Source organism: Triticum aestivum, chromosome 1D (assembly GCF_018294505.1).
Source record: "Triticum aestivum cultivar Chinese Spring chromosome 1D, IWGSC CS RefSeq v2.1, whole genome shotgun sequence".
NCBI lineage: Eukaryota > Viridiplantae > Streptophyta > Magnoliopsida > Poales > Poaceae > Triticum > Triticum aestivum.
In genome coordinates, this window is record NC_057796.1 from 338,000,178 (window position 1) to 338,011,086 (window position 10,909).

The window sequence follows — 10,909 nt, forward strand, 5'->3', positions numbered from 1 at the left end:
GTGTTTGCCGGCGATCACGACCCCGATCCGACGGCGGCCACCTTCTGACCACCCACAGGGTGTCAACCGGCGCTGCTCCCCTTTCAGTGCTACGTAATGCAAGTTCATACAAATTATTTCATACTGAATATTTCATGCTGAAGGCCATACAAAAAAACATCTCAGGAGGCAACGATCTGCTGTGGGATCGCTTCAGGAGACGCGAAGCGATCTGGTGTGGGATCGCTTTAGGAGACGGGGCCGCGATCCCGTCTACGTGACGCCGTGATCCCCTTCTGGACGCGCCCAGCATCCAACTTCTGCTGTACGTATTGCACATTACTATGTACAGAAAATAGATACAGAATCTCAAGTTAATACTCGTTTATGACTATCTTTGCTGGAGCATGGTAGGCTTGAGTTGGTTGCTTGTGCTTGTGCCGGTCTCCTGTACATATATTGAATGAAGTCAGAAAACAAAAATACCGGCAATGGAACCAACTTAGTACCCATCACAAAAAAAAAACATTTGAAATCAAAACTTACCACCATGCTATCCCAAATTATATGCATCCTTTCTTCAATACCTGGGATCAAGTAATGAAAAGAGAGATGCCTTAGCCAGCTTCCATTTGCAATGACACAACACAGTTTCCTTTGTTCAAGCCCTATGGCTTACCATTTACGCCATTGGGAATCTTCCTGAAATCATCAGAACCGAAAGCTTTCTGAGTGGAATTGAAGGTGCAATGATCAGTTCCCACAAGCTGCATAGGAACAAAGAACAGTTCGGTGCTTATTCAAGGGATGTTTCCGTCTCCATAGTAGACAATGTACAAACAATATTTTCAGAAAATAATATTCCTTTTATAATTTACCGCCTCGAACAATCTTCAAGCAGAGGCTAAACACCAGCTTGAAGCGCTTTATTTTAAGGACTCCACAACTTCACACTTCAGGAAATTAAGGTGGGATTCTGGATTCAAGCGTGTCACCTGTAATATTCCTGATGAAAGAGCAGCTTGAAGTGCTTTATTATGCCCTGCTTCCCGGATTGGAGGACTCATCACATACCTAGAAGCAAGATATGAAATAAGAGGAACCACAGCTACATAAACATATACTGATTGTGTGTGTTCTATTTACTTTGAAGCAGTTGCAAAGTCAGGATCCCAAAGCCAAGAATCATCAAGGACTAGCCCAGATACCACAGGTTTCCCGATGACTCTCTGACCTGCAAAGTTTGAGCTTACATCACCTTACAGTTTGTTTCACAATTTGACACGTGTTGAAAATTTAAATCAACTTAGTACTTAGATTTGGGGTATTATCAATCCCGTGGGACAACTTAGTTCTGAAGCCCCAACAAGTTATTCTGGGACCGACCCAGTCCTGATTTTTTTTGTACAAAGCCGAAACTAGCCAATGTTCTGAAAGTAAATGTTCATAAAATAACTCTGTCTTAATTTGCATTGATGAGGAACTTGTTTGAACCAAATGGCCAGGCACCATACCTTCTCTTTTAGCCTTGGCAATCTCTTCCATTGCAACAGTACTCATCACATGAACAACATACAACGGTGTATCTCCAAGTTGTCTCCAAGTTCACGAACGAAAGTGCATGAAACATAACAATTAAAAAATCAATATGTTTACATAAAACCTCCCAATACGGAGGCCAGGAGTTGGATCCTGGGCGCGTCCAGAAGGGGATAACAAAATAAATGATTGACGGTAGACAACTTCAGTTCACAAGCCATTGTTAATAGTATGAAATCTTTGCTTGTAGGTAAGTATGGGGAATCCACAAAGCAAATCTGCGGAACATACAACAGCGTCAGGTGTACCTAGAGGTAAATCTTTGACTAAAAAACATGCCGCACATGTCAAGCTATATCCCGATTGTGATTTCCTTAAATGATGTTGTTTCAGATAATTTGGATTGGACAAATGATGGTGAGAACAACCTGAGTACCCCATTTATGACAGTTGGATTGTCAATTTACCATGATTTAATACTATTTATTTCTCGAATTGATCTCGCTTACTTGTATGAATGACACTCAGATGGGCTGACACTTGAACCGTCTGGACAACCGGTTCTTCCGAATAATGAACTTGTGGGTACTGAAGGTGTAGGATATCAGATGGCTGGGACAAACGTTGTTGATAATCACCCTATTAGTCCAGGAATGAGGTTGTGCGGATAGAGTACTCATCATTTTATTCTCTTAAGTTTGTGACTTCAATCTCAGTTACTTGTATGAACCATGCTCCAGGCCACTCGATACCTGAACAGACCGCAGACCCGGTTGTTCCCCAACCCACTGATGGTGATATCACATGTGTTCAGTGGCCTCCCGATCTGAACTCAGGTGAGCAAAAAACATATTGAAAAGGAGACCCGGCAATCTCGGTTATTTATCATGCTTATAGAGGTTGTGTTGCAGACATTCAAGAACAGTCTAAGAACAATAACATTTAGCTTTTGTTTTGTTCCAGATGTTCTTGATGTGTCTCCTATTGATGGAGGAATACACCTGTACACTATGTCAACTGCTCAAGATTTATCCCAAACCGTTTCAACATCCGAGCACATGACTACAGGATCTTTCGAGAATGTCACCAAACAAACTAAAAAAGGTATCTTATCTGATGAAAAAAGGGAGCAGATAAACGCCAAGAGGCGAGCTAATTATCGGCGGAAGAAAGAGGAGGAAGCAAAGAAACTTGAGCATGAAAGTCAAGCTTACCTTTCAACATCTGGTATAATTGTTTGATTTTTAATGAAAACAATGTGCATTCCTGCTTTGACTACTCTCACAGCTTGCTGCATCTATTATTAGACCGTCTATTTACTTGTATGAACCAATTTCAGATCAGTCCATCACTGAACAGACCGCAGTTGTTGTTGTTCCTCAACCCACTGATGGTGATGTCACATGTGTACCGCGGCCTTCCGAACTGAACTCAGGTTAGTATAAAACATAATCAGTACTCTCTACTCTTCGGATAGCACTAAACTAACCCGTTATGACCACTATCGGTTATTTTTACATCAAGCGGGCAACCCGGCAACCTCATCAACGTTTGTGTCTCTCAGTTGTCTCACTGACGAGTTAGCCGCAGCCGTAGCACAAAGTGTAGACGGTATTACAAGATTCGTCTTTCGTTGTGAACCGTATCTATCTTATAGAGGTTGTGTTGCAGATGTTCATTAACATACTAAGTACATTATCATTTTGGTTTGGTTTTGTTCCAGAGGCTCTAGATTTGACTCATATGTACGGAGGAAATCACGTAAACATCAATGCAACTCCTCAAGTTTTACCACAATCCGGTTCAACATCCAAGCACATGACTACAAGATCTGCCGTGCGTGTCTCCAAACCATCTAAGAAAGTTATCTTGTCTGATGAAAAAAGGGAGCAGATAAACGCCAAGAGGCGAGCTACTTATCGGAGGAAAAAAGAGGAGGAAGCAGAAAAAGTGTAGCATGGAAGTCAACCTGACCTTTCAATATCTGGTATGATTGTTTGATTTTAAATCAAAACAATGTGCATTCCTGCATTCAAAACTCTCACACCTTCATGCATCTATTACTAGATGACAAGAAAGAGCTAATAAATGCGCGGAGGCGGGCAACGTATCTTAAGAACAAGGAAAATGCTGACATTAACAAGGAACAGATGAAAGCTCCGTTGGTAGATGGTTATCGAAGAAAATATGATGACGCCGCCGGCAAGCATCTCCATCAAAATATGCCTGCCGTTGACATGTCGGGTACGACTATTTCTATATTACAGGCCAAACGTCTATTGAATATACTCCCTTTATTCATAACAGTATGATTATTATCTGAGAATCCGTGAGAATGACACCTGCAACCATATTGCAGGTATGCAAAATGTTCCATGGAGCGCTCTCGGTGATATCACTAATGGGGTACAAGCTCACCCTATGCTCCTTGCCGACAAAAATAGCCAGATCAAGGCTCAAGGGCGAGCTACCGTGAAGCACAAAGATGATAACCTTCCTGCCCTTACAATATCAGGTTAGAATGCTTTTTGATTCAGCTGCCTCTTGATAGTATATATATTCCTAATGTTTCTGGATACAAGTGTTTAATAAGTGTATCAATGATCAATTAATGCAGTACTGATTAGCGTTTTACACTGTTGTATAACCAGCCGACCCAAATAGGTCCAGCTATACGTCATTGTCACAAGATGAGGCGGTATTGCCTCATACCAATACAATCAGTACAGCTGTCATTCATGATAACCAACTACCTAGGAATCAGCGTGGTAAGCAACGCAAAACTTGCTTAACTCCTGATCAAATGGAGCAAACAAATGCGCGGAGGCGAGCAACATATCGGAAACATCTAGAGCACGGAACTATCGATCTTGAAGAAAAAAATACCACGCTGCGAGAATGGAGGGCATGCAGCAAAGAGAAGGGGGAGTTAAGTGCAAAAAGAAAGGCTACTTATGCGGCAAAGAAGCACACCCCGTGCAAAGAATCCCTCGCACTCCCACGTCCAGACCTAGCAAACTTATCCCGCGCAACACCCCTCTCTCGGCCGCCGACGGTGATTCATCTGATGGCGACCCGACGACAATCATGCCGAATTTCATTGTTGGTACCAATGGTATGATAATTCTATTGTCACCTTGTTGTGCTCATTCTCACCAACCCTCATCTGACATGACGTTGTCTATTGTCACATTCGCCATGGAGATAATGCAGACGAAATCGATGGGTTCCGAGACTGCATCACTGGCGATGAGACGACACCATCCGACTTTATGGATGAGGAGTACTACATGTTTCGCGACGAAGGTATGTTCAACTATGATCTATGAATTTGTGGGGCTTTATCATAATTATAGTTAGTAGTTAATAATGTTTTGAACATCATGTTGCAACAAATGCACGTAGGATACGATAATGACACCTTGGAGGATGAAGAGGAAGCGATCATGTCGTCTGCTATACCTAGCGAGGTTGATCCATTAGACTTGTCTACACAAACATCCCAGACACGACTCACATCCTGAAGCTCGACGCAAACTGCAAACACTGCAAGGCAAAAAAAAATAGTGTCTGAGACTGACGGCTTCTGCTGTCGCAATGGCAGATCGAACTTAAACAACCTGAGCCAATCCCAGAGCTGATGAGGCTATGGTCAAGCATGGATGCAGATTCTAGACATTTTCGGGAAAACATACGCTTCTTCAACGGGCATTTCGCCTTCACAACCCTTGGCGTCAGCCTTGATGAGAACTACACAAACATGAAGTCTGGGGTGTACACATTCCGGGCACACGGCACCATCTACCACAATGTGCATTCGTTCGGGCCTAGCTCCCGTCCTGAGCATCTGCAGTTATACTTCTATGATGATGACCCAACCATCACTCATCGTAAGGCGGCCACCAAGCAATTAGACCAAGATGTCGTGAAGAAGTTAGTAGACATACTCAAAGAAAACCCGTACTCCCAGCAATTTAGGAGTTTGGGTGCACACAAGGACAACCTCGATGATTACAGGATAGACCTAAACACCGATAAAAGGCTTGACCAAAGAAGATATAACAGACCGTTGTCATCTGAGGTCGCTGCAATTTGGGTTGAGGGCAACGACCTAGCAAAAAGGTTTGACCGGAGGATAACACTTTGTGGTAATAACAACGAAAGGCACAGTATACGTGTGACCTCCGGAGCATATGACCCTTTGTCTTATCCCCTATTCTATCCAAGGGGAGAACTAGGTTGGCATCCGAAGCTACCTAAACGTAATGTTCCTTTGGAGGTTGTACTAAATCCTCAACTGGTCCATGATGATGATGAGGATGCAGGTATGCCGTCTGCGTCCCATTTTGCTACAAATAATATTTTGTTTGTCGATTATATCCTCATTTTGATGGTACTCAATCATGTGCAGAGGGCAACAGCAGGTTGTGCGTCTCTGTCAGAGACTACTACTGTTACATGCTGCAGACACGGCCTGCGATCTTTAATCCCATACTCTGTGGAGCACGCCTCTTGCAGCAATGGGCCGTCGACATGTACGTCAAGATTGAAAGTTGTCGGTTAAGGTGGTACAGGAAGAACCAGACGCAGATTCGTGCCGACTTGTATAAAGGAGTTGTTGATGCGATCACATCGGGGGAGACACGAGCAAGCGCTGTTGGGGTAAGAATAGTTCTCCCTGGAACATACCCTGGTGGCGACCGCGACATGAAGAAGAGGCATATGGATGCCATGGCAATTGTACATACATACGGGAAGCCTGACATCTTCTTGACCATGACTTGCAATCCAAAATGGGAAGAGATAACGAATGAGTTGCTGCCTGGTCAGACGGCGCAAGACCGACCTGATATTGTGGCTCGCGTGTTCTTTGGCAAACTAGAGGCTATGAAGGACATGTTGTTCAAGAAGCACATCCTGGGTGTTGTTGTCGCATATGTATATGTTGTCGAGTTTCAAAAAAGGGGCCTCCCACACGCACATTTTCTGTTGATCATGGACTCAACATATAAGCTTATCGTCCCCGAGCAGTATGACCGACTCATTTCCGCAGAGCTCCCAGACAAGCATAAGTATCCGGAATTGTATGCAATGGTGGTAAAACATATGATGCACGGACCATGCGGTGCTCTAAACCCGAAGAATGTTTGCATGCAAGAAAACGGATGCAAGTGCAGATACCCGCGGTCGTTCAATGAAAACACAGCACAGGGGAAGGACTCGTACCCAGTTTATCGACGTAGAGACGATGGTAGGCGTGCTAAGGTCCGAGGGAAGATGTTGGACAACAGATGGGTTGTGCCTTATAACCCATACCTTCTGCGGATGTTCAATTGCCACATCAACGTTGAGGTCTGCTCGAGCATAAAGGCCGTCAAATATCTTTACAAGTACATTTACAAGGGCCATGATAAGGCTTCTTTCAGCATCGACCAGCCCGACGCCGATGGTAACATTGATGAGATCAAGAGATACGTTGACGCAAGGTGGATCACCCCTCCGGAGGCTATGTGGAGGATATTTGGCTTTCCACTTTGCGCCAACTACCCTCCTGTCTTGCAGTTGCCTCTTCATCTCCCGAATATGCACAGGGTCGCATTCAATGCCCAGGCTGACTTGAAAAATGTTGTCGCCTCAGAAAATATTTCAAAATCCATGTTAACGGAGTATTTCAAGGCTAACCAGGACACCCTCGGGCTAGAAATATATTGTACAAGGATTTTCCCGGAAGCTTCACGTGGCAGAAGAAAAAGAAGTTTTGGAAGCCGCGGGTCGAGCGTTTTCAAATAGGTCGCATCGTGTCTGCCAATCCTGCCGAGGGGGACCGATACTATCTGCGTGTGTTGCTAAACCATGTTACGGGCAAAACATCCTTTGACGACTTGCTCACCGTGGACGGCGTGCTATGTGGGAGCTTTAGAGAGGCTGCTGAAAGGTTGGGACTCATCGAGGCAGACAACACGCTCGACGACTGTCTTACTGAGGCTGAGCAGTGGGCGATGCCATGTTCTCTTAGGAGGCTCTTCGCAACCATCTTGGTGCACTGCGAGCCAGGCGACGTGCGTGGTTTATGGGATAGGCACCTCGAGCCTATGTCAGATGACTATCGTCGATCACGCACGTCCCCTGACGAGGTGGAGCAGATGGTGTTGCTAGACATTAGGGGTATGTTGCAGTCCATGGGTAAAGATATTGTTGATTTCGCTCTTCCGAGCATAGATGATGCGTTTGACCCAACCGAGGGCGAGGCAAGAGAGGTCATCGAGGAAACAACCGTTGAGTTTGACATGGATGACACTAAGTTGGTATCTTCGCTGAACTTGGAACAAAGGGCCGCATACGACGAGATACTAACGACTGTTGAACGCGGTGATGGGGGTGTATTCTTTGTTGATGGCCCTGGAGGTACAGGGAAGACCTTCCTATACAGGGCGATGCTTGCCAAGGTGAGGAGCCAAGGCAAGATTGGTATCGCTACCGCGACGTCGGGCGTCGCCGCTTCTATCATGCCTGGCGGCAGGACTGCCCACTCGAGGTTCAAGATCCCATTGAGTTGCGATGATGGAGCCTCGTGCAGCTTAACCAAGCAGAGTGGGACCACCAAGCTCCTAAGGATGGCCTCATTGATAATATGGGCCGAGGCCAGCATGACTAAGCGACAAGCGGTAGAGGCATTGGACAACAGCATGCGCGACATCATGGGAATACGTGACCGACCCTTTGGAGGAAAGACTGTTGTTTTTGGTGGGGACTTTCGGCAGGTGCTTCCGGTCGTCAGAAGGGGGTCGCGGGGCCAGATAATTGATGCAACCCTCCGAAGTTCTCATCTGTGGAAGTGTATGCGGCAGCTTCGGCTCATCACCAACATGAGGGCTCATAATGACACGTGGTTTGCAGATTACTTGCTAAGGGTCGGCAATGGCACTGAGGATGTAGACGATCAAGGCAACATACTACTCCCTGAAGATATTTGTCTGCCGTCTACAGGCGAGGTTGACGACCTGGAGAAACTTATTGACCACGTGTTTCCGAGTCTAGATGACAACATGTCTGATTCCAATTACATGACATCTCGAGCAATCCTTTCCACGACAAACGACAATGTCGACAAGATAAACATCCGCATGATAGACCGTTTTCATGGAGATGAAGTAATCTACCATAGCTTTGACATTGCAGAGGACGACCCATATGGCTACTACGCTCAGGAGTTTCTTAATGGATTGACTCCTAATGGTCTTCCTCCGCATGCACTCAAGCTAAAGCTGAGCTGCCCTGTCATACTTCTAAGGAACATTGATCCAGCTAATGGACTGTGTAACGGCAGTAGGCTTGTTGTAAGAGGTTTTGAGGAACACCATTGATGCAGAAATCGTGATTGGTCAACATGCTGGCAGGAGGGTCTTCCTTCCTCGAATACCTCTCTGCCCATCTGAAAACGACATGTTTCCGTTCAAGTTTAAGAGAAAGCAATTTCCTATAAGGCTTAGCTTTGCTATGACCATTAACAAGGCTCAAGGGCAGACCATACCGATAGTTGGTGTCTACCTACCCAATCCCGTGTTCTCTCATGGTCAGCTCTATGTTGCTTTGTCTCGAGCCACCGCGAAGAGAAACATAAAGATACTCATTCAGAAGGAGAAGCCGAAGGAGAAGGCCAACAAGCTAAAGGACAATCCAAAGAAGCGAAAAAGACCGACTGTGTCCTTACTGACCTCGATGAAGAACATCGTCTACAAGGAAGTCCTTACAGGCTGAAGTTCGGTCTTAATAGACTGGCAGGTTTAGTAATGACAGAGCATTTACTCTTGCGATGGTCAAGATATGCTGAATTTCGTTTCTTTTACATATATTTTTTATTTGGTATTTTTATATTTGGATGTACAACATCATCGCTGATATAGATTTTCTACAAGCGTACTTTTTCATGTGTAATATGTGATTCAGATATAGTGATTGGCAGGATAAAGACCTGGAACATCCAATGAAACTATTGTATTACGGCAAATTAACATATCTGTTCTTATTATTTTGGTATTTTGATAGTATGTTTGAATGTAAGTTTATGGACGTCCTTATGATCCTCTACAATCATCTGCTAGGTCAGAACTATAATATTCTGATTGGTCTGAATTATAAGACCAACACACGCAGGAGGGAAGTTTGTGAAGCTTGTGAATATATATTTTGCATATGTACTACAAATAAATAATAAAAATCTAGCCTGCGTACATGCGAATAAGTTTATATGCCCGTGCGACTTTGAAAAAATGTGACAACTCACATGTCTGATTGCTGAAGTGTACAATATTTGGAAAAAAATTAGAATACTTGATACTTTCACGTATCTAAACTAATTATTTAACAGTTCAGTTCAGGTTACATATTATTTTCTTGCATTGGTTCATTTACCATCATGAATTTATTGTGCATCTGTAATAGTTCAGACCTAAAATATTTGTATGTATACACCATCATCGCTGATATAGATTTTCTACAAGCGTAATTTTTCTTAACGAATGATGCCGCTGATGTGTTACTTCTGCTAATGCATAAACAGATAGTGCATGTGTGTAATACCGTTGCTGCTAATGCATACGCATAAATACACAAAATTATGTTGTTTCCTAGCTATGGGAGCGTGTACTTCTACTACTATTTCTCATATGTACGTATGTATGTTATACAGATTGTTGTGATGAAAAAGAATAATAAATATGATCTTTTGCAATGCTGTGTTGGACTGAATGATTTGTAGTCCAATTATATTTTTTTGATATACATGAGGTATTACACATGAAATGCAAGAAAGAGTTGTAAGCTGATCTCAATAGGTTTCTTTTTATTTATTTCCCTAATTCATGTTTATTTTTTGATGTTCTCTTTCCTGTTTGAACAAGGAAATGTAAGTAAATGTTACAGCTGGCACAAACTTGAATGAAGTGTTAATGCATTTGAAGAAAACAGTATTCAACATGCCAGTGTTAATGTAAGTAAATGTTCTCTTTCCTGTTTGAACAAGCCATCAAAGACCAACTGAACAAATTAGTACTATTGCTAATAACTTCGATTTAATTTTTTGTTACTATTTTAAAATGCCCGTAAAATAGTCGTTGCAAAGTAACACAACGATGTCTCATCACATGTTATAAAATCAAATATGTTGGGATTTAAAAAAAACATATAGTATAATAAAAGCCGAGTAAATAATCAATTTTTGAAATTGATTACATGTTGGTAATTAATGGTAATATATTTAATCGACGAAATATTGGCGAATCCATGGTAATATATTAATTGCGTGACTACACTTACCTTAACGCACTATCACCTTAATTATTTTGATATATCCAATTATTGCGTTCCTAACTAAAAATCTGAAGTCATCATT

General features: G+C 43.1%; 1 long non-coding RNA gene across 1 annotated transcript; it reads right to left on the reverse strand.

Annotated features, from left to right (window-relative positions):
- Positions 1-414: 414 nt before the first annotated feature.
- On the reverse strand, positions 415-1,215 carry LOC123169613 (uncharacterized). Its single transcript, XR_006484893.1, has 5 exons — positions 1,126-1,215; positions 975-1,053; positions 659-746; positions 526-566; positions 415-427 (listed from the first exon to the last, which is right to left on the reverse strand). It is a non-coding gene; the product is annotated as an uncharacterized lncRNA (long non-coding RNA).
- Positions 1,216-10,909: the final 9,694 nt, after the last annotated feature.